Source organism: Nanorana parkeri, unplaced genomic scaffold, assembly GCF_000935625.1.
Source record: "Nanorana parkeri isolate BGI_ZX_2015 unplaced genomic scaffold, ASM93562v1 scaffold612, whole genome shotgun sequence".
Classification (NCBI taxonomy): domain Eukaryota; kingdom Metazoa; phylum Chordata; class Amphibia; order Anura; family Dicroglossidae; genus Nanorana; species Nanorana parkeri.
In genome coordinates, this window is record NW_017306880.1 from 930324 (window position 1) to 954371 (window position 24048).

Below are 24048 nucleotides of genomic sequence, written 5' to 3' on the forward strand. Positions count from 1 at the left end.
CCAAGTTATTTTCTCTTTTTAATGTTTATCGTACATGGTGGTTCATTATATATCCGCAAAGGAGTTTGTCAATAACCAGAGCATGTAGTTCTGCATACACACTACAGTACATACATCTCAGCAAATGATCATGGTGGTTTGTCCTCGGCTTTTCACAGTATTAAGAGCAAGTTAGTTAAAGTTGTTTTGGTCTACCTATCAATTTGCAGGTTGTACTTTATTTAATATGATATTTCTTGAATTATCATTGCTGCAAATTGTGCCTCTTTAAAAGATATTTAAATGTTCATGAAATTCTAAATCTCAGAGCTGCTTTTACCATGGTTTACAGTTGTGCTGTGATATACATTTATTTTACAAACTTTTTCACGTTTGACCAGAAAAAAATATAGCATTTCCTTTCTACACCAAAATTAGGATGCTTCAAGATGCTATCATTCTAGCAACTAAAAAGAAAACAATGCTTATTTAATAAGACAGAGTACAAGTTATCTAAAACCAGAAACAGCCAACTGAATGTTGGCTTAGAGAACCCTAAGTATATCTACTAGTCTATAGTAGTCAATCAGCAATATGTTTAATGTCACCTAAACAGCTCAATGTCTGGTTCATTCTGATCGCATATGATAGTTTTTATAGAGGTTGGGAGCACAGGATATATTTTTTACACTTCTAATCAATAATCATCTTGTATTTGATTGCAGCAAGTCACAAAGGCTACAGAAGATCATGGCTGTGTATGCCAGGCTATTACATAAAATGCGACGTGTCACTTAAAAATGTTTCCTTTGCAACCTGATTAGTTATTGTGCCCACCAACTTGCCGTTTTTGTTTAAAGATCATTGAAAATGTCCATCGTATTACACATTTCTTCTAGTTGAACAATAAGGACCTCCCAATAAAGTGCAAAGAGCAGGGATGTGTAGTTAGCATAGTGTTATAACACTAATGAAATGGGCTTCTGTCCAGCATCGCTCTGACATACAATTATTAAATAAAGCTCCATTCTATTAAGCAAGCCTCAGTGTTTTGCTTTACTAAAAATGTTTAATGCTGTTGTCATGTGTGCTTGATCTTCTGTATTTCAATGTACTGACCTGTTGGCATGGAACGTATGTCTATAAGGGTTGCAAAACAATCACATGCATGTATCTTTATAAGCCTTTAATATACATGTGTATAATTTTTTCCCCTTAAAGTCTGTGCTTATAACTCAAGTCCTGAAAGGTAATAAAAACACAAACTGCTAACTGCTAGTCTAAAAACATAATGTCTTCTCTTGTGCAATATCTTTTGAACTTAGATGACAAACCACGTGCAAGTGCTAGGACCTCAGTTTGTATATTTATTACGTGCTGACATTGTATCTCTCAGTAATTTTAGATGTAAAATAAAACAGTGTTAGAATGTAAATGTACTAATAGGGCGCCAAGTTCAAATGTTTAATGATTCGTGCTCGCCAATATATTTAATCTCAGTCTGGGTGACCCTCACAGTGTCTATAACTGCCTATTACTTATGATTAAGTGAAACAAATATACACACGCAAAAGGTTGAAACATATTTTTAAAAAAGAATTAAAAAAGAATTTAAAAAAAGCCTGAGTGTGTTATGCTTATTTGTATTATTCATTCATTTATTTTTTTACTTAAGGAGTAAAATAATTATTGAGCATTAAAGTGTAACTATAGGCAAAATAAGAAAAAAGGACACAGCAATGTTTGTTTTCTACTAACTGTAACAAGCCAAGCTGTCCAGCAAAAGGGGCAGTTACACTTACAGCAAGTCCCTGTCTCAGCTGCTAAATGGGGAGAGCAGCTGTCAATCAACCAGCAGGGGACCTTGGCCGCAGTATATTGGATTAAAGCACATGGGGACCTTCATCCTTCAGCTGGTGGTCACGTTATTGAAAAAACAGAGAGAGAGAGAGCACACACTTGAAGGATCTACAGGTATTTATGAAATATTCACACCAATATAAAAAAAACCCTTCTATAGCTACATCTATAAAGCAAAAGGGGAGCTATTTACACAACCTTTTGTATTTGATTGTACATACACTTTAGCATTTATGCTACAAATTTTGGTGTGACCAAGAGTGGTCTGACTTATAGTACAACTAATGCTTTCGTAACAATTAAAATGAATCTGTGGACAAAACCCTTTTTCAACTTTTGGGCAGAATGGAGAAGGGTTAGGACTTCAGATTCGGGTTGCTGTGTCCCTACTGGGGAATTCAATAGAACAGGTAAGTAAATGTTAGATTTTCTCTTCCTTCTACCCTACTACAGACAGAAATAAACACAAAAGAGAGAAGATTAATGACAAAAAATTTGTGAGGGAAACCTCTTTGAACTAAAAAGCCAAACTAATCCAAGAGATTAAAATATCCACATATACATTTCATTCTATCTATCTATCTATCTATCTATAAATATATATATATATAATACCAACAGAAGGAGGTAGGGAGGAAAATTACATAAAAGGTGTCCCTTTCAGGGTGCTGGCCTGGCCCATGGGTTCCCCAATTACAAATATGGCAGTAAACAAATCCCTAGGGAAGCGGTGACTTCACACGTTATGCTCAAATAATTTGCAGAATATAGAGAAAAGATTTATGCATGCTAGATAGGAACAAGGCCAAATCCCTAAGTGTTTTTTCGAGTGAATTAATTGGTAGATGTGCTAATGCAGATAGGGGTACCAAGCATGGTCATTCATACAGGAACTGTAGGGAAAAAAAGAATAACATCCTGTGACCTTGCTCAGTAATTCCAGATTATATGATAGAGGAATTTCTTTCTTTTTTTTTTCTAAGAGATGAGCTTCAAATAGTGACAGTACTGAGATATAGAATTATACATCTCACTCACTTGCCCTAAGTCTGAATCCAACAGAGAGTTAAACAACATTACTATAAGTCTAACATGGCCTGCTCTGTTAATTGTCCCAAGGTAAGGTGGCTTTACACCAATCAAGTTAGAAGTAACAAGCTGCTGTCATAAGAAATTCAGTGCTGCTTTTGCCAGATATTTATACACTGCAATTTTCTGAGCCATTTCTTTAATTACATTCAGAGATGGAAAAGCAGCCAGCCCTGCTGGGTACCACTGACATCTCTCTAAGAAGCTGCAGTGAAATAAAGCCTGCTCATATTAGCTAGAGAGAAGAAGAAACATGATTTAATCACTCTTACAAAGTGGCTTCTAAATATAAATGTATTAACACTTCTAGTAAATGCAGCTTATGCAGTAACTTACTATAGGAAAGAAAAGAAAAGTGGGTCTATTGCTCATAGCAATCTATTGCATTAAGTTTGAGGTAGATTAGTCTGGTGCAGATTGGAAAATTAATCTTAACATCTGACTGCTATCTTTTTTATATGCAATAGTAATGCCTAATTAATTTTTAGGTTTAGAAGTGAAATGTGTTAAATGGGAAAAATACACATTTGTAAAATCACTATTAGACTGGTACATCTCGACCAAGCCTTTTTTCTCAACACAATAACCTATCATGAAGATCCTTAAAAAACTCAATCTTGATATAGTTGGTGAACTCGGCTATATCCTGTATTCCAGTGCTGTGATAAAGTCCAGACCATCCAATGAAAGCTGTACCAAAGAATCTGGTTTTACTGGCTCAAATTCAGTAACTCCACAAAATAAAAGGGACTATTTGCATTCTAGAGGTGTAACGGGATCTCGCGTATACGCCGTTTTGGGCCGCGGGCTGGCCTCTCGATGCAGCGGCATGACGTCACTAGGAGACGCGGCCGCGGCCGGCGCTCGTGACTCCGCCCACCTTATCAGTCCGATTCCCTTAAAACAACACGAGTTGCACTACCTCGGCGTTCTAGTATTACTAGCGCCGGGCCATTGCAACTCGCCAGCGAACCCCAGTACAAGGGCCTTCCCCCTCAAGGAATGAACCCACGGAACACTTCAGGAAGTTACCTCTCTTATGCTGGACACTCTACCCTGCCTGGTTCACTCTTTCATTCCTGGCACTTGCTGTGCAGCTGACTGGGAACATCCAGTGGGAGTCACCTCTTCTAATCGCAAGTAACCCTGCCTGATTCAATCTATCATAGAATGTGTCATCTGGGGGATTTAAAGTGACTGTGCATGTTATACTGCCATTCTAGACTGCTTAACTGTATGTGGCGAGTTAGAGGTACTGCAAGACTGCAGCTCATAGTCTGATCCTTTCCCAGTGCATTAGTGAATAACTTTACTCCTAAACTAAAGTTATAAACCATATCCACTCCCTTCTGTAGAGGATAATCTCTTCCTAATTCTGAATTACCTTCGGGTATACTGAGATTGGCATATGATGTATTAGAGGGTTCCACCATCACTCCAACCCATACAGAGTGTGAAAGTGAACCCTTGGGCTGAGCCAAATCTAAATCAGGTATCAAGATACTCTCCGCAGCTGAGATCCCTCGGTATAAGCCAGCCGATCGTTACAAGAGTTGACATTCAGAGACCAACACATTCTCCAACTAATTAGCTATCTTGACCACATCAACAGAATTTAGACTACTCTATGTCACTCTGCACTCCACAGTGGTGACTCTAGGAACAATATACATGAGGGGCACATAAGATACCACAGTCACAACTGGGGGAGGGGGCACCAGTAATTTTCACCACTAAATCATACCACTGAAAAGACCGAAATAAGTATATACACTGAGTGGCCAGTTTATTATGACCACCTGACGTTTGTAGGCAAATTAGCTATAATTAGCTATAATTTTGCGCTGAAGTTGCTAGAGGGCCAGACCATTATAAATAAGTTAAACCCAGAAGTACGTGGTTGGACGCCTCCCTATTTCCCTCCTGTGATGTCACTTCCTCCCAGCGCTCTATGCTCCTACGCTCTGCCGCGGCGAAGACGAAGAGAGAGATTGTGGGCGACGTCGGATTACATGTAGCAACCGCTGGGCACGGAGAGCTGTTTTAATTGCTGCTGGGGCCCAGCCTCTTCCCTAGGAATAATCTAGGGGTGGCATTTCCATATTTTTGCTTGTACATGATTGGATGATGGAAGTCAGCAGAGATTTACCTCAGTCACTAAGCTAAGTGAAAACCCCCATGCAAAGGGAAAAGCCCTTTTCCCTTTAGTAAATTAACCCCAATATGTGGTATGTGAAAACTGTAACACTTAAAAGGATAAAAAATACATTGTTCTAGACTGAGTCTTGATACATACATAGCGGTAACCAGTGGAGTCCACAATACTGTGCCAATACTGGGTAATACAGTGGAAACATAGCCAGTTGTATTTTGTGTCACATTTAAACTTTTAATTATCAAGAGGTTTACTTGTGAAATCAGATTCATGTATAGGGAAAGCAGAAAACCCTTTTAAAATGTATAAGGAAATCTGATAAATAACATTTCATATATGCCTTATTAATGTCTTTTCAAAAACTACTGTCTATATGTTTTACCTTTTTTGATGTCCTATTAGTGGGTTTTCTTTTGCGGTCTGAGTAAGGACACGATGGTTCAAACAGGAAAACATAATAAGGGATTGGATTTTTGTTAATTACTTTAGGATATGTTTATACATTGTGTTGAGAAACCCACTCCTTCTTTGGATTCCCCATACCTGTGTAGCTTGCCTTTATTTTGTAATCTGCAGCTTTCATTAAAGTAAAGCCAGGTGATTCTGCCAGGCAGGTCCTCGGTGAGGAACATCCTGTTATAGGGTGACAACATTATGTCTCTGTTTCCTAATTGTGCTGCTGTGTTGTCCCTCTGTCACATGGGCTTCTGATAGAGACTGCAAGTGGATGTCTGAACACATTCTAAGATGGCAAAGTCCACGTTTGTCACTATCAGCAAACTCACCCTGAGAAATGCCATGCAGCAATCACTGGAGTCCATGCATGTAGAGAGGAAGTGGCAGGAGCTTAGCAGTACTGAGATGGAAAAGAAAAAAAAAAGATAGGTGAAAACAAGTGTTTTATTTTTTTCAAAAAGGATAATGGGTTATAATACTATGGTGCTTTTAGCACACTGAATGTCATTCAATGAGGTGTTTAGATCTACTTTTTCTAAAAGATGCAAAGCACACTGTGTGTATAAGAGTCTCCCTAATGCAGAAAATAGTTATGTGAACTTATTTCTATGCTTGACAATACTAAGCTGAAGACTAGCTAATATGATGTACTTTAATACAGTATACTTTGAAAAACGGTACAAATGTATTTTTTTCCGAGCCTAGTCAAAGACATTTACATACAAAGAATTCCTCTGACATTTTCTTGGCTGCAAAGAAATGGAATGGTTCATTTACCTAGCTGGCTAGTGTTTGCAGTTCAGCAAACGTCCCTCTACAAAGGCCACAGGGGCATTGTTAGTGAGCTTTTGATGAATGAGTAAACTCCCAAGAAGCAAACGTCAAGAAAGCAGGTTGGAACAAGAAAGGAACAAGAAGAAATTACAAATAGGGTAACAAGGAGGGAAAAAAGTATAATGAGGATTGCTGGAGGAGAGTCATTATCACCTGGAGTGTAGGGAGCATTCCATTAAGTAGGGTATTCAATGAAGCAATATCTAATTAAATAGTTTCACATTAATATATTGTGGTGTATTGAGGATGACTGTGCCAATAATATCCAAAGTCTAAAGATGACAATAAAACTGTATACAAACTGAATTTGGATCCCATATACTGTATATGTATAAATGAACATGAAGTATGTATATGTATGCATGTAAAATTCTATCCACTAGGAAATGTTATGAATCTTGCATAAGTATTTAAAAGCCACCGAGAAATGGGATTTAGTTGAAATGTAATCAGATACATACACGAGATTCTTCCTGTATCTTAATGTTCTCCAAGTGTTCTAAAGATTATATCAGAAGACAAAGCTGGAAAACCACATTCTATTGGATGGAAATGCAGCAAAATAGGAGGTCAGCAAGTCCTGTTGCAACCAGGAAGGTAAGGAAGGGCAGTTTGTAGTACCTCAGTGACACTTCTAAAACAGACTACCATCACTTGGAGCATAGTAGTTATCAACTAATCAAAGGGACAAATCAGAGGCGTAACTAGAAATCCCAGGGCCCCGGTGCAAGAAACCATTGAGGGCCCCCCCCCCGCCATCAAAAAATGTTTTTGATACCTTTTTTTTTTCTTCTATTAAATGAAAAGTATGTGGGGTTTTTTCAGGGCTAGTTCACACCAGCTCCAGCGTGTTCCGGGCGATTTAGTGCTGGAACACACTGGATTGCAACCCATCCAGCTCACTGCATTCATTAATTTTGCCTTACGTGTAATTTTGCCTTAAGTACGTGTGAAAAAACCCAGTATTGGCACTGGTGCATCCCAACTTACTAATACTAAAAAAAAGGTACATGCCCTGTTTTTGGTCCAGTTCCATGCTTTGGCAGCCCATACTGCCTCAACACAATGCACATTGACAGACCTGTGTTAATGTACTGCAACAGACAGGTCAGGTGTAAACAAGCCTTTTTAGAGACACTCTATAAGAGTGCTGTCCAACTGGAAACCCCTGGGACCCTCTTTTGTGGCCTGTGAGGTATCAGCAGATACAATGCCGGGTGGCAGTGGGGTGCCAATCGGTGTAACGTTCTTTGCATCCTACATCAGGCACTTGAATGATGCTGGCACTGTCTTTCAGGCAGCAGATCACGGCCCGATGTCGGAGGAAGAAAGCAATGCAGGAGTGTGTGTTCAGGTAAGTAACCAATGAATGCCAATAAAGAGGGATCTTTATTCTTGCTCCTTGTGAACACCAGTGAAGGAGATATTTCTGTTTTCTTCCACTGAGCACCAATGAAGTCTTTATTATTGCTGCCACTAACATCAATAAAGGAGAGTCTTTATAATTGCTGCCACTGATACCAATGAAGGAGGGGTTTATTATTGCTGACATTGACACTAATGAAGGGGGGAAGGGTTATTATTGCTGTCACTAATGCCAATGCTTAGGGTCATCACTGCCACTGAGATAGATACCACTTCCCAAAAACCCTTTTGTGGCCATGTCTATGGCAGTGTGTTTCTTATATACAGGTTGCTTATAGAGGGGGATACAGTGGCAATATGCAGGTAAGCGGAGGGAACTCTAAGGATGGAGCTTTTTGGAAGGGGGTTATCCCTGTTATATACTTGCCTTTTTCTGGTTTTATTACAATACATATGGCCATCTCCTGATGTTCTTGAATCAGTCATTGTAACTGCGGCCCTTAATGTCAAAATCTTCAGCACCTACCGTATTTTGGTCATGTCATTTCCTTTTTGGCAGATCAGTTAGGCGGAACTGAGAGGTGTCCTGAGACCTAGGGAACAGGATTATTAGTTTTGTATCAAGTAAAGTTGGATGTGGGGAAGAGAATTTGAACACATTAATAATTTGGTGGCCAAAAATGTATTCTAACTGACTGGCTTCATTCAAATATCCTTATCATAGTGTATATACATGCAGTCAGCTCATGCTGCTTGACATAACCAGTGTAGAGTCCCATAAGATATATAATACAACATAAATCTAAGCCAAGGGGATTAACCTCAAAGCTGTCTGCCAACAAGATGCCTGATACATTAGCAGGATTTTCAAGACATTTTCATGGTAATATGAAAACATGAAGTCAAGTCACTGGAGGACAATTAGAGATTGTCTGAAGCCAGGGATGAAATTTCAGTTTTAAAACCAGTTAGCTTAAAATGTTCCTCTTAAAGATGCCCTATCAAAGCAATTGGGGCCAGAGAGCAGGTGGTCCCTTTCCTTGCCATTATCATTGTCCCAAAACTGCGATAATAAACACTGGTCTAAGACCTATCTTCCTATGCTTCAATGCAATGTAAAAACTATAATGTGTCTGAGTTATTGGGGGGGGGGGGGGGGTTTGCTTTCTTATGCTACGATTTATTATTTTTTATGTTATAGTACGGTTGTTCCTGCTTTTAGTCCACTACTTAGCAATCATTGAAAAATAGGAGCTTTGAGCCCTTACTGTTCCAGTAGCCAGTCAAGAGCATGTCTAAGTAAACAGGCAATGTTAAGCGCACAGTGGGAAAGGCCGCACCTCCCTCGCTCTTCGGAAGCCACAACTTCTTTAGGGAAATTCTGGGGCATTTAGAATCCCATATAAACTTAACCATCGCCCTATTCAAGCGTTGAATATCGATATGTTTCAAAAGAATCGGGAACGTTTGTAGCGGAAATAGCAATTTAGCGAAAGTCACCATTTTTACCAGATGGATTCTTCCGAAGAGCGACAGCGGCAGCCCCCCCCCCATAATTTGAGCTGTGAGATGTTCAATTTATACAAGGAGGAAGGAGACTTACCCACCCGGATTCCCAGATAGGTAATGCTCTGCGGCGCCACCACCAGTAAGGAATTGCTTTGCCATGCAGTATTTTTAGGGGTAGGCGATAGAGATAAAATTTCACTTTTATCGAAATTAATCCGTATCCCCATAAAGGTCCGAACATTTGCAAAAATATCCTGAATGCCATTAGTGTCAATTGAAGGTTGAAATTATATTTGAGAGGATCTTAGCGTCCACATTTAGGATCCCGGGAGTTCTGGATCCTTCCCTGGTTTAGGTAGCAGCCTAATGTATGCTTCCTTGCCTGCGGCAAAGTAGGGATCCCCTGTCCACATGGAATTATACAGGATATGTAGAGTGTCCACAATATCAGGCTTGAGGAGTTTAAAAAATTCAGAAGTCAGCCCGTCTGTGCCTGGAGATTTGGCTCCTGCTAGGTCCGAGATAGCAGACGAAATTTCCTCAACAGAGATGTCCTCATTCAACCCCTGAAGGTGCTCAGAGGAAGCTCCGGAAGGGAGAGCTTCTGTAGAAACTGATCTGCTCCCTCTCTATGAATTTCCTCCGCCCTGTATAAAGAATTATAATACTGCTCCAACAGCCTGTTAATTCCTTTAGGGTCCGAAACCAATTGACCAGATGGGTCCTTCAAAGCATATATATGAGTAGGTTTATGCCTGCCGTTAATGAGACTCGCTAACAATTTGCCCGCCTTATTTCCGTATATAAGATATGTAAGATCAATATGGGACGCTTTCATTTGTTCAGTTCTCTCAGCCCACATATCAAAATCTCTCTTGGCCTGTGCCCACCCCTCTCTATTTGCAATGGAAGCCCATCTGACAATTTCCTTTGTGCCAGACACAAGGCGGAACTCGCTGAAGTGTAAGTTGATGTAACAGTCTTTTTATAGACCGCTGCAAAAGATATAATTTTGCCCCTCAAAAAAGCTTTGCCCGCCTCCCAAAAAAGTGCCAAAATCTCAATCTTTTTAAACCTGAAACTTTCATAAAATACTGATCTGATGATTCTGCCATAGAGATCCATGTTCAGACTGTTATAGGGTAGCAACGCAGTGACCCTGTTTCCCAATTGGGTATCTACTTTGTCACATAGCCTTCTGATGGAGACAAGTGGCCATTTTAACAACCATTACACTGGCAAGGTTTACAGCTGTAACCATTGATAAACCTGCCCTGAGATAGGCCATGTAGCCTTCACTAGTGTTCACTATACTCTCCTGTTCACATATTTGTATATAGTTACTTAATTAGGTTAGGCTTACACTATTTTACATTTAAGTTGTAGAGCAGAAGGTAGCCAAACTTTGACCCCCTAGCTGTGGTGATACTACAAAACCTACACACACACATCCTCCCCTCTCCCCCCTACCTCAATTTAATTGCAGCCATTAAAAAAACAAAACAAAAACGATATGCCCTTTTACTCACCTAATTTGTGGCTGTCCAGCATCCTCGAAGGATCCAGAATAGGAGTCCCAGTGGTGACATCAAGTGCCGGCAAGGGACCCAGAAAGCAGACTTACTTTGCTTCACTAGGTATGAATACATACAAATTCAATGATGAGGTGATGATGAGTAGTAAGGTCATTCTTTTGGGAGACATTTTATTTGCTTTATATGAAAAGCTAAAATGTAGTTAAATGTTCCTGTATTTAGTCATCAGCTGATGTGATCCTATGTTAATATAAAACATAGATAATGATTGTTCTTTTGATTGCAGTAATCAAGTTCTGCTGTTGCTTGGAAGCATCCACAATTCAGAAAATTTGGTGACATACACCCCTAATAACAATCATCAAGCTTCGGACATACAAGTGAAAGTGGATTTATGTGATAGGATTTCTGTTGACACAATTCGCAACACACAGCAGTCCTGACACTGACGCCATGGGGGGTTCGTAAATCAAGTTTGATTCAGGTGCATTAGCCGAGCTGGGCAGAGGTTTTAGCACTTGAATAAAACCACAGGAACACCTTAGTGAAGAATAAGATGAATTGGATGAACTATGTGTGGGGAAAGCTCTCACACTGTCTGTCAGCATTAAGCCACAGGAATCTGGCATCTTCCAGAAGCAGAGGATTGATCAAAAGATATTCCTGCTATCATGCAAAGTAGGGTGAAAACCTAGGACAACAGATGAACAGGATCTAATCTTTGCTAAGCTCATCTACTGAGCAAAGTGTGGTAAGTGCTCTGGGCTTTCTATATTTTCCTATCATTTTCTTTTGTAGCTAATATACTGCAAATGGTATGCACATAGTTCATAAGATCGTAGTTAAAGTGATATTAAAGTAGTATTCACTTTCAATGATGAATTCAGATCAAACTAATAAACATTACCCAACAAAGCATTTTATTTACATTTTAGCCCAAGCACTTACAGTCATCATGTTTATGAACAGCTGGCTTCCCTGAACTTCCTGTCCAGTACATGATCACAAACTGCAGAAGTTGTCCAGCAACATGAGGACCCGCTACTTATCAAACACCAAGTGCTTGGGGAAAGACTGAGGTTCTAGGTTGCAGAGGAGGAGCCGGGGCCATTACTAACCTCCCAACAACCTCCCATCCAATGCTGTGTCGGGGACACCGGAACCACAAAAGAGGAGAAAACCGGAGAAGATCCAATCCACTTGTCTTTATTTCACTAATCCTGTACTTTCCACCAAGAATAAGGAGCTACTAAAGTACATTAAGGTCCTTGTGGATACCTGTTAGATCATACAAAACACTACTGAAAATATGAACACCTAGATAATTACATAAAAAATATAAAACAAATGGAAAAGCGCACTACATGAAGTAACAACTTTTGGGGACGTGGGCACAAATGGTTAAAAAATTAAAAATTAAAAAACAGTGTGCAAGCTCTATGGTGAACAGGGTGCCCTGTATGATATGTGGTGAAGAGCTCTTCTTTCCTCTTTCCTTGCCTCTTTGTCAAGCTGAGAGGCAAGACTCTATCCTTGCCTCTTTGTCAAGCTGAGATACGTGGTGAACGCGCTATCTGAACGCACTGAGCACCATCTCTGAGCATCATCTTCTTTGACGCTCAGGGAGTTCAGCCGATTCAACTACACCGCGGCCCCTTTGTCCCCAATTGCAGCCTCCCGTGCAGTCCGACTTGCTGACATTCATCCTGCGGATACCGCACACTGCTGTTGCGGCCAGGCCTGGCCAGCTTAGTCCGCACAGCCCCAGCATTTGACTATTCTTGCCAGCCAAAGACCATCCAGGCACGCACCCATCCACCCCACTGTCACTTCACCCTGTACCCTGGTTAATTCACGTTCTACACAGGGATTACAGAGGACCTTCTCCTGAGACACAAGAACACCTCAAACGTGAGTTTATCTATACAGTAGTAGCACTCTAAAAATCATTTGTGTATTGTAGATAATTACATATCATAACTATACCACACCTCCTGTTTTCCAACATCCTAACCCATTTACACCACAAGCATGCCAAGAAGCTTCAGTCTATCTATGCAAGGATGTTATACATCAAATACCCATCACACACCCATCCTAGACACCCCAAAGAAGCAGTGATGAAATGGTTTATTCACAGTATTCTGATTTATGGGTTCACACTCTACATGTAACATGTGCCTGTACATATATTTATTGGTATTGATATCACTATATGGGGAGGATGTTTTTTTATTATATACATATGTTTCCAAATGATTTATTTTCACAATATCCTTGAGTGTGAGCACGGATCTATTTTACACTATGAATAACCCTTATACTTGATGGGTTTTATGTGGGTTATGTAGAGTGGGGTTTTTTTTGGGGGGGGTTCAAGCTTCAGGATGGGTGTGTGAGGTTGTTGGGAGGTTAGTCATGGCCCCCGGCTCCTCCTCTGCATCCTAGAACCTCTGTCTTTCCCCAAGCACTTGGTGTTTGGTGAGTAGCGCGTCCTCATGTTGCTGGGGCGCCATAAGTCTATTGGGATGATCACCATATCAGTGGCTTATGAATTGTTTCTAACAAATGCTGTAAATAATTTGTTCATGATGGATCAAAAAAGTAATTGTATATTATTATTATCAGATTAGTTACCTCTGGTCCCCTGAGGAAGCAAACAGCGAAACGCGTCGGGATCAACACTTGATACGCAAGTCAGCCAGAAAGATTACAATCTGGGTCTATTGCCAATTTCCCAAGACCAATCTGGATATGTACACATTGTCATTTTTGGTATTTTTGTATATTTTTTGGCGGCGTATCAAGGACAATATGGGGGAATCTATGTTTTTCTTGATGATTTAATCATTTTTATCTTATTTATGTATGAATATGTTTAATACATTCTGTTTTTGATTTTACTTATGCAATGGCTATGACATCTCATTAAACCATTAAACAGCAGGGCAGGACAACCCCCTGCTGCCTGTTCCTCCCTTCTTTCTCCCTTCTCCAAGCTAGTAGATGGGTAGCAACACTCACTCTTCCACTGCATCTATGGTGGGAACCATGGTTGCCACCCAGACTAGACTCCAAATATGTCTGACTTTGTTCATCACCATTATGTAGGGGTGTTGGAATAAGTAGTTCACACAAATACGATAACTGTTTTATGTTTCCAAGTAGGTTTAAGTTTCCAGGTCAGCTAATAGGGAGTATCAAGGACACTGCATTTTCTGGTAAGAGCAACAGTTTTTTTCTATACCTCCTGAAAATATTTTTAACCTGAAAAAAAAAAGAAAAGAAATGCAGCCATCACATCGAAGGATTGATAAGCTGCAATATAATACATTTCTGTTCTTGGGTTTAGTTACACTTTAAAACAAATCTTCCAGGTGCAGTAATTGCACACGTAAGTTGTAAATAACCATTCCATTTTTTTCAAGATAGAAAACAAAACAAGCAAGAAAATTGCCTGACAGAAGAGAGCTAAAACATTCCGGCTTTATAGGTGTATTTATTTCTGGCAATATTAGTCCAAGAAGCAGCTTTTGTAAAGAATACAATCTTTCATGGGTAATTGAAAGCTCAATTTGAAATGGCATGTTCCTTAAAGCAAACATCTGGCATCTATAATGATGTTAAACAACCCAGCACTCCATAGTCATATAGTCTATAGCCATATTGCCCTCAGTTTATTTCCAAAGTTCCCCCGGGAGACCCAAGGCCGGAACCACTCTAATGTAAATAATGTCTATTGACCAGGGAGGTCATACACCATATTTATATCAAGCTATAATGTATAACCGTATTATCAACCCCTTTTAGACTTCATGATACCTGTCTCCTAAATAATAATGATATAGTGAAGCTTGGATAATCAAGAATGGAATGATGGAAAGAAGGGAACATGGGCTAACGTTAGAAAGGAGATGATAAAGGTCAGATAAGGAAATGATCCTAAGATTATGGGCTAACTCCAACCTGTTCAGACACTTTCAAACTCAAACAATGATGTAGAAGAATCAGTCATTTTCTTGGCCAATTGCTATTATTTCTCAAAGGTTAGCCTGGTGACAAAGATGTCTGCAAATTGTAAAAAGCTCCGGCTGCACACCATACAGTGTTGAGGCCATTGTAGATAAGATATGTGCTCAAGGTGACTACCACTGATGGCACCATACAGAACCTCAGAGATGTGAAAATAGGTCACCAACACTCCAAAATGCAAAGCAAATATTGTTTATTGCAAATAACATCACATAGATAAAAATAGCCAATAGTTCGGGGCCGCAGAGGGTCCCTTCCTCAAGGCAACACAGTGATGTCACTGTCACTGTGTCGTCTCGAGGAAGGAACCCTACACAACCCCGAAACATTGACTATTTTGACCTATGTGATGTTATTTGCAATAAACAATATTTGCTTTGCATTTTGGTGTGCTGATGACCTATCTTCACATCTCGAAGGTATCGGCAAAGTGCATAAATATCCATGCTTGTCTGGTGTGAGCATGTAGGTTTATGCAATGATGACTGCAAAGACTGATCCTATTGGTGTCTAACATCCATGACTAATCTAGGGTATCCTTGATAAGAACTTTTTGTTAAAACGATGATATTGTCTAAAAAGAGTGAAAGATAAACAAACAAGATTTGTCACACCAGCAGCACCTGTATTAAATGAGTACAATACCATGCAGTTTTAAATATTAATTTCCCTTGAATACTCAGACTGGTTGAATGGAAATGTGCAGCAGACAGGACTTTGTTCCAACATACCTCTATACAACACGTTGACATGAGCTAACCCTGTTGTGAATAATGCATCTTCCAATCTCTGTAGATTTTGTACAAAGAATGCAAGGCACCAGGTGTGAACGAGCCCATTATGTGAGACTAGCGGTGTCTGAAAAAGTGACAAGCACAAAGACTGAAAGAGAGAATTCTTGAAAACAATGCCAGAGAGGAAATTCTGAAGAATATGAGTAGTCCCCATTTTTAGTAACAGGATGTTATTAAAATTAATGTAAATGTTATACTTTATCTTCTCATGCCTCGGTTGTTGGATTTAGACTAGGTTTTTCAGCTTCTAGATCACGTAATCTGCTCCATACCTGCTATTATGTGGGCATGACAGTTATATGAAAAAAAATAGGGAAATTGGGTAGATGATTAACGACTACCTAAGGTCACAAACCACAATCTTCAGACAAGGATGACCTGAAAAAACTGCTGATGTACCGAAAAACAATTGTGTAGGTTTGGTGTCTTAATCAATATAAATGACTGATCTGTCTTGCTGCTTACTGCATTTCCAGTGCAACTATGTAAGCACTGCCAGGCTCCAGCTGCATGCTCAAAGCTGTAAATATGTTAATTGAAATGTGGGAATCTAGCAGGAAAAGTCAGCTGGTCACAGCTTCTGCCTCCCTGCGGCAATGACAGCTTGTCAGATTCTAAAATCTATTTGCACATGACATGAGCACTAACTCTCACTGCTGTTTGCCTGTTGCTTGCCATGAGAAGACTAAACTGTGACACCCAGTAAAAACAAACCCTAGGTCAGCCCACCAGCAGTCTAAGGGCCTTACATCATACTATCAAAAGGGTTGTCCTACATACTAGAACACCATTGTATGTCCTGCGTTTGTGTTTCCATTGTATTTCATCACATACACTTTCAGAAATCATCTCAATAATCATAGTGATGGCACAAGTGACCAGTTCTAGGCATTCTGTGAAAAGAGGGCCTTATCTATAGCGTACTACCAGAGACAGTCAACATACTGTACAACAGGAGAAACCTTTGTGTGCTGCATCATTTCAGTTCCTTCATAACTGAGGCAAACCAAAGCATGACTATAAAAAAGGGGTTGTAACAGGTTCAACTACATTTTGTTTGGGGCACTTTTAAAGTGCAAATATTAGGGAAAGTTTATTCTCATAATGTTTCGCCTAAAATAGTAGGAGACTCAGAGTCCAAAAGCCAAAGATATACTCAATTGGGAAGGTCAGAAACTACACTTGTGTTTTGAGAACATGTATGTTACCACAAGGTCTTAAACATTCTTAAGATAGTTAAAGTGATTCTGTTGCAAAAATGGTAGTGGCAATATAAGGTTTTCCTGAAAGAAGAAAGCTACCTCTCCTGCGGACCTGAACACTGCTCTAATAAAGAGGAATCGCCATCTGAAGTCTCTTTTGAAACTGACACTTCCCGGAGTGTCAATCTCATGGTCCCCCTCGCCAACATTCAGGTCACTATTGTATTTCGTAGTGAAATAGGGTGGACTGGAGGAAACATTAACACTCCTGGAAGTGTTGGCTTCCAAAGTGACTTCAGGTGGCGATTTCTACATATTAGAGCAACGCTTGGGGCAGCAGGAGAGTTATTTACTTTGAAGTGAGGGCTTTATTGTCACTTCATTGTCATTGTCATTTAAGCAACAGTGTATTTCTACTTTTGCTGCCAGATGGAGATAACACCTACTTTATATCTGTTATATGTTCCCATTCACAAAGCATTACTTAAAAAAAAAAAAAATCTGCTTAGCTGAAAAAACTACCATCAACTCCAATATAAATGTACTTTGCTTTTTACCTTCAATATAACGAATTTTCGTAACGGAACGAAAATACGTCAACGGAATTTCGTATTTACTGCCTGTATTTGTAATGCAACTCTCAGCAGCAGAAGAGAATCTCTGATTGGTCAACCAAAACGAAATACGAATTCCGTTAACGGATTCCGTATCCGAATTTCGCATTTCGTATTTAAAAAAAAAATACCATCAACTCCAATATAAATGTACTTTGCTTCTTAACTTTAATATAACGAATGTTCGTAACGGAACGAAAATACGTCAACGGAATTTCGTATTTCCTGCCTGTGTGTGTAACTGTGTATTGTAATGCATCAGCAGCAGCGGATCCGTATCTCGGATTTAAAAAAAATCTTGTCATGCTGTTCAACCTCATTTACAGGGGTAATATTAGTTCCTGTTTCAAAGAAATTCGGATCCGAAATTCGTTAACGGAATTTCGTATTTCGGATATAATTCGGAAACTGCCATTCGGATTTCGGATGCTCCGAAATTCGGAATTTCAAGAAAATTCGTACGAATTTCGATTCGTAACGAAACGAATCGCACATGTCTAAAATTCAGTGCAACTGATTCAAATATCCAAACAGTTCTTATGACTTTCCTGCCACTTACTCATTGGATCCCAGATCAAGAACCGGAATTTCAATACATACAATGATTTTTAGGTTTGTTGTGTTAATGGGAACACACAACAAACATAGTGGGGGTTTGTCAAATTTGACTGCAAAAGTGGAAATACACTATAAAGTTTAAGCGCATTACATGTATAGTACTTTTTAGCACTCTATAGACCTAATAACAAGTGAAAGTTTGTGTTGAAATAAAATTATTTTTATCTACAATATGTCCCCAAAGATTTAGAACAAATGGAAATTGTCTCATAAAATAGTGTTTTTTTAGTTGAAATCCAGGAATTATGCACAACAGTGCCCCACTCCCAGGCAGCCTATGCCACAAGCAATGGTTTATTTTGGTTTGGGGTTGCTCTAGGGAAGATGAATCGCGGGCACTCCCCCAATCTAAATTTTCCCCACCCCTTCCTGGTTAAGACATTTTGCGTAACCCGTCAGTCGCTGGATACAGCGCCCATGCTGTATGGGTCTCAGGGGGGCTCTGCAGGGTCTCAGCCTGAGGAGGAGGGAAAAAAAGAGGATCACTTTCTTTAGGAGGGCTTTTCAATGTATTGGTGCATGGTCCTGGAAGAGTAAGAGGTTAACCCGTTGGTGTGATGTCAGGGAGATATCAGAAAATGTATATTTCACTTCAAGGCATGAAAAAGATAAAATAAAGTAATTTTGGGCAGATAACAATCTCTGCCACTATAACCTGCAGATAACTATGTACATTGTTGCAAGTTCCTGTGGAGATCTACTACTTGTACTTTGCAGGCATTAAGTGTTGGCATCAGAGTCAAACACATCATCTTGCAAACATCTTTGCTGAGTGCTAACGTGGCCAACGACACCTCTTTCAGTTATCTGAAACCGCCCAGACAGTCTGTCTCACTGGCCCATTAAAGTGAGATCAAGTGTGAAGAGCTTTGATAACTGACAAATGAGCTGTTGTTAGCTCACACTCAACTGCAGTGATTTGAGAACATGTCCCAAGAACAAATCCCTCAAAGCTCACTGTCTGGAGAAAATATAATGCTGGTAATGCTGAGATGGAAACTGTTGCTAGACAAATAATGTTGGAACAGCTGTGTGAAGGTCTGACAATGTATGTGTCACTTACATAACAGAGAATGCTGTTAGATCTGCAGATGGAAACCTTAGCTTGTTCTATTGTGTTCTTCTGATTAAGCAGATATAAGAAGATACCATACCTCACCATATATACTTAAAATAGGAGCCACATGAATATGCACTGACATGCACTTAAAGCCTAACACAAGCTTCTTATTTCTGTCTGAGGCTCCATTGGGAGGTTTTCCTTCACTTTCTGTCCCTGTGACACCACAGCAGACATCCCAACCTGCAAAACCTTATTTCAGGGAAGTTCCCGTCTCATTTCAAGCAACATGGGATTCAGGGGTCGTCAACAGGACAGGGAGATACAGTCAGAGCCAGGACAAAGTCCTTTGGCACCCAGGGATGCTAAAGGATGCTAAAATGTGCCCCCATACCCCTCCCACAAGCTTTTTAATTTGGTGCTTAACCATTTTCGGGCCGCAATACGTCTATATACGGCGGCCCGCAGAAGTGGTTAAAACAAGAACACGGCTGGTGCTGCAGCCGTGTTCTTGGTGTCATTGTTAATAGCCAGCGATGGCTGTTAATGTACAAGCAATCCGACATCTATACAGCTCCCAGATCGTTTGTATCAAGAGGCGCTGTCCCCTCCCCCCCCCCTGCCGGGCCGCCATCGCTTCCCTGGGATCCGCTGTCCCCGTGCGGGGCCCGTGACCAGCTTGGCAGGTCTCGCCGCAACGATCACTGAACCCGGAAGTGATGTGTATTACATCACTTCTGGTGTCACTATTTCCATTCTCCGGCTCTTAGACCCAGGAGAAGCTGGGGAAGCAGATCTCTGCTTCCTCAGCTTCTTTGGGGTCCCTAGGTGACATTAGGGGTCAACAAAAAGTAACATATAAGAAAAAAAAATGCAAAATAAAAAGTCGCCACCCCCCACATGCACGCACAAACACAAGCAAACACGCGGCAGTGCAAAAATTGTGCTACACATATTACATATCGTCGGAGTGAGAGCAATAATTCTAGAGCCATTAATCACTGTTAGCACTAAACTGATGAGCGGTAAAAGTGTTTAAAATGTTCCCTATGGAAAATTTTGGGTAGTAAAGTTTTTCACGGGTGAATGAAATTTTAAGGCTTGACATTTTTGGTATCTATTTACCTGACGTGACCCCATCATTTATATTTTATCAAAAAATTGGGTATTAGATTCTGTTTCTGTGCACTCAATTTTAATTAAGTTTATTTTATCCTATAAATACTGGTTTGATAAAAATTTGTGCAAGTACCGGGCGACATAAAAAAATTGCAACTAGCATTTTATTATTCTACAGGGCCTCTGCTTTCAGAAAACATATAATTGTTTGGGGGTCTGAAGCTGTTTTCTAGCCAAAAATGTTTATTTTATCGTGTGTGCAAATAGTAAGAAATTGCTCTGGACAGCAAGTGGCTAAAAAACAAATACAAATTTAAACAATGCAAACAATGAAAGAACACACAAAAACTAAGGAAAGGGGATGATGGATGTGATAAAAACTAATTAGGGTTAAATAAAGTTAAATTACACATTTTGGAATTAAAAAAAATCAAACTATAGATTGAACTATAGGGGTTCAACATTTCAATCATGTTTGTGGTACAAAGTGTTTTTTTTTAACATAGAAATGTTTGGGGGGAAAAAGGGAAGGAGTTAATTAAAATCAGGGTTCACTAATGGTTAATAAAGGGCTAAAATGTTGTTTTAAAAATGATTCATGTATTTGTCTGTTTTTTTCATTTTTTACATGAATACATAGCAGGACCTGTGCTGTCAAACTGAGAGCTCAGTCCTGCAGACTACACAGGGAGAATGCAACTCTTCCTGTGTAATCACCAGAGCTTCATGGGCACTGTGATCTGTTTACAGAAGCCCTGATTAAGGGGGATCATTTGGCCCCAAAAACTTGTTGGCTGTTTTCCCGCCAACAATGTTGGTAAATTAAAATACAGTCCTGGACTCTTGAGATTTGTGTTTGGAGCATTTGCGGGTTGATTACGTATGGATTTCTATATAGGGAGGGTCACGTACCTTTTGAATAGCTGCCGAACCTGGGCTATTTGGGCCCTTGTAAGACTTTTTACCTATAATCTATTTATCAACATGGTCCTGCACCTTACCTTGTACTTGGGGAATACCAGCTCAATCCTGCATGGTGTAGGACAGGGTTGGGTGATGCAGATGCAGACAAGGCTCCCATCACAGTTGCACCCTTTGCAGCACAGCACCCAAGGCAGGTGCCTCTACGGTCTCTGCTCTAGTCTAGCCCTGATTACAGTTATTAATATAAACCCTTTCAAAAAATGTAATTAATTCACTCCCATGAATATGTTCTTGCCTGTTTCTCAATTGGACAGATTTCCCATCAGTTCCTGTCCTCACTGAAAATAAGGGTAAATCTTGTCAGAAGGGACAATAATAGCAATAAACACCTGACCAAACTACGTATCCTTCCCCACTCCATTCAACACAAAAAAGGAGGATTTGGCTCAGTCAGGGAAGTAAAGGAGGTTTTCTTTTGCTACTTTATGATGCTTTTGCATGACATAGTAACTGGATTTGGTACTTGTTTAGACTGTAATACATGAGCCTCTAGATGTACTTTAAAAAATAAAGGTTTATGAAAGTCCCTAAAGGGTTCACTCAGTCTTTATGCTGTTTTTTCCTCAGGGTTTTCAAAGCAAGAACTTCCAATCAAAGCGTACAATCCACTGCTGGGGCATTGCAACCATGACACTCTGGGCATAATTGTTTGCATGCACTCATTATGGCAAACCTGGCAGGCAAGTGACCACCTTATTCAGATTAGTAATGGCAGCTGTATTTCCAGTAGGGAGATTAATTGAAGTGCTTTACAATTAAAAACATTCATTAGAATTGCTTGGTATGGTTTTTTTTTCCATTTGCCAACAATCATGATTACAATCCATACTATTACCAAAGTATGCACAGGGAGATAAACAATGCAGTTGTGCCAGTTAAACATCAATTATTTCCAGAAGCTGTTTATATATGGCACTTTTCAAAGTCTGCATGTTATTAATCTACAAACAGGGCAAAATCAGTGGTAACACAATTGCTTTAAACAATATTAGATAACCTTTGCAATATACAAAGTGTTTGCAAAAAACAAATATATTACATATTTGATTGACTAGTTTAAATCTGGCAAACAGAACAACACTGATTTTGTACTATAAATGAATGTTACAGTACTGCATGTAACAATGGCAATCATATGTAACGATAGATACCTCAGAGTGAAAAATGTAGCAAAATGATTGCCAAAGTAATACTTTTTAATAAATAGTACAAGGTTTTGTGGAGCACTGAGGCCCCTATAGCAACTGTATTTATATATACTGTATATATATATATATTTATATATACAGTGGCGGAACTACCACCATAGCGAACGATGCGGTCGCTATGGGGCAAGCCGCTGTCCTCCTGTCAGTTTCAGGATGACAGTGGCTGTGTGCGTGGACGAGCGGAGGATCAGTAAGTATCATTGATATTTACCGATTCTCCGTGTGCAGCACAAACACTGGAGTGATTGTCCTCTAGAATATATAGGGCAGACTGAAGTGTGTCTCATGTAGATCCACCATCCCTTGAGAATGTCTGTACGACGAAATGCGTCGGGGGCGGGTCTGCATTTATGTCACACTGTCAGTCTGATTAGTTAAGTTTTAACTGACTTGCCGGCTTTTTTTGTTTTGTACTAATTTGTTTAAAGCGCTGTTTTATTTAATACATTTTCTATTGGGTACACTATGAGCGTATTGCTCTTTTTCTTCCTGGCTTGGATCGAGGGACATATGTAAAATCTGTGGTGGCCGTTAAGGAGAAACCAGCGAGGGGAGCGGCGGCTTCCATTCTGGTGGGACCCACCACGGCGGACTAAAGATCTGAAAGCTCGGACGGTGAACTGCGGCTCCCATCTCAGGGAGATATATGGCTTTATGACATCTGAAGTGTGGTGAGTGCATACCCTAGAGGGGCTCTTCGTTCTGCTTATTGTATTATGGGAGGATCGTATTTTGGACATACATACACATTTTTTGAACTTCACAAATCTCTTTTGAACTTCACTATTAATTCGTTTCTGGAAGAAATTAAGTGGTTCTTTATATACTGCTATGGTATACGCTTGATACCTCTTTTTGCACATTTTTGGGACTTAGATGACTTCCACTGAAATTGCTCAACATATATTTTATATATAGTTTATTATATAGTCACACACAAATAAGTTTTTACATTTTTTCATACACTTAGTCTCCTTGAGGAGAAGTCTAGATTGTTGCTTGGTCTGGGTGAACTGAAAGTACATATATTTTTGTTTGCATATATTCTGTCACAGTTGCAATTCTATTACTATTGTTTCACCTTACACACAAGAATTGTCTTTGATACTTTATGATACACAGTGATTTTTTTGGGATAATTTATGATACCCAGCAAGTTTGTTAATTTATTGCAATTTCCTTTTATACATCACTATTTTGAGGTTAACACTGTGAGACTTTTAGCGCTGTACTCTGCACCAATTAACCTTTAAGGCTCACCGCCTAAGTTCAGCAGCTTCTAGTTAATCCGGTTTTTCTCCTTCTGTTTCCTTCCATAAGCGCAAGTTCTGCTTCTTTATTAGATGTATAATATAGCCTAAACTGGTGCCCAATCTTGAAAACGGTCAAGACATTGACTCCATGTGAAATAATTACTATTAACTAGCCCTCTTTCTTAAATGTTAGCACCAGTCTATGTCTTTGTAGGATGGATAAATAGGAGTTATAGAATGCTTACCATTCCTGGTGCTCCAAGCTTTTTCTAGTGCTACTCATAAAAGCCCAGTAAAGGGTTCAGGGAATGATAAGATTACACATTAATTGATCCTCCACTCCTGCAGAGATCATGTGACCAAATACCTAAGCTTTTGGTTA

At 39.7% G+C, this 24048-nt stretch overlaps 1 protein-coding gene across 4 annotated transcripts in view; it reads right to left on the minus strand.

Annotated features, from left to right (window-relative positions):
• TYSND1 (trypsin domain containing 1) overlaps positions 1-24048 on the minus strand; it is a 58327-nt gene that overhangs the window by 8955 nt on the left and 25324 nt on the right. The window contains exon 5 of one of the 4 annotated variants that reach the window (XM_018562922.1): positions 486-492. The exons of 2 other annotated variants lie outside the window; for them this stretch is intronic. The gene's annotated coding sequence lies outside the window, so the exon portion shown is untranslated. Of the gene's footprint in view, positions 1-485; positions 493-23713; positions 23724-24048 lie in introns of those variants that run through there. One more of the 4 variants, XM_018562923.1, reaches the window with a different exon arrangement.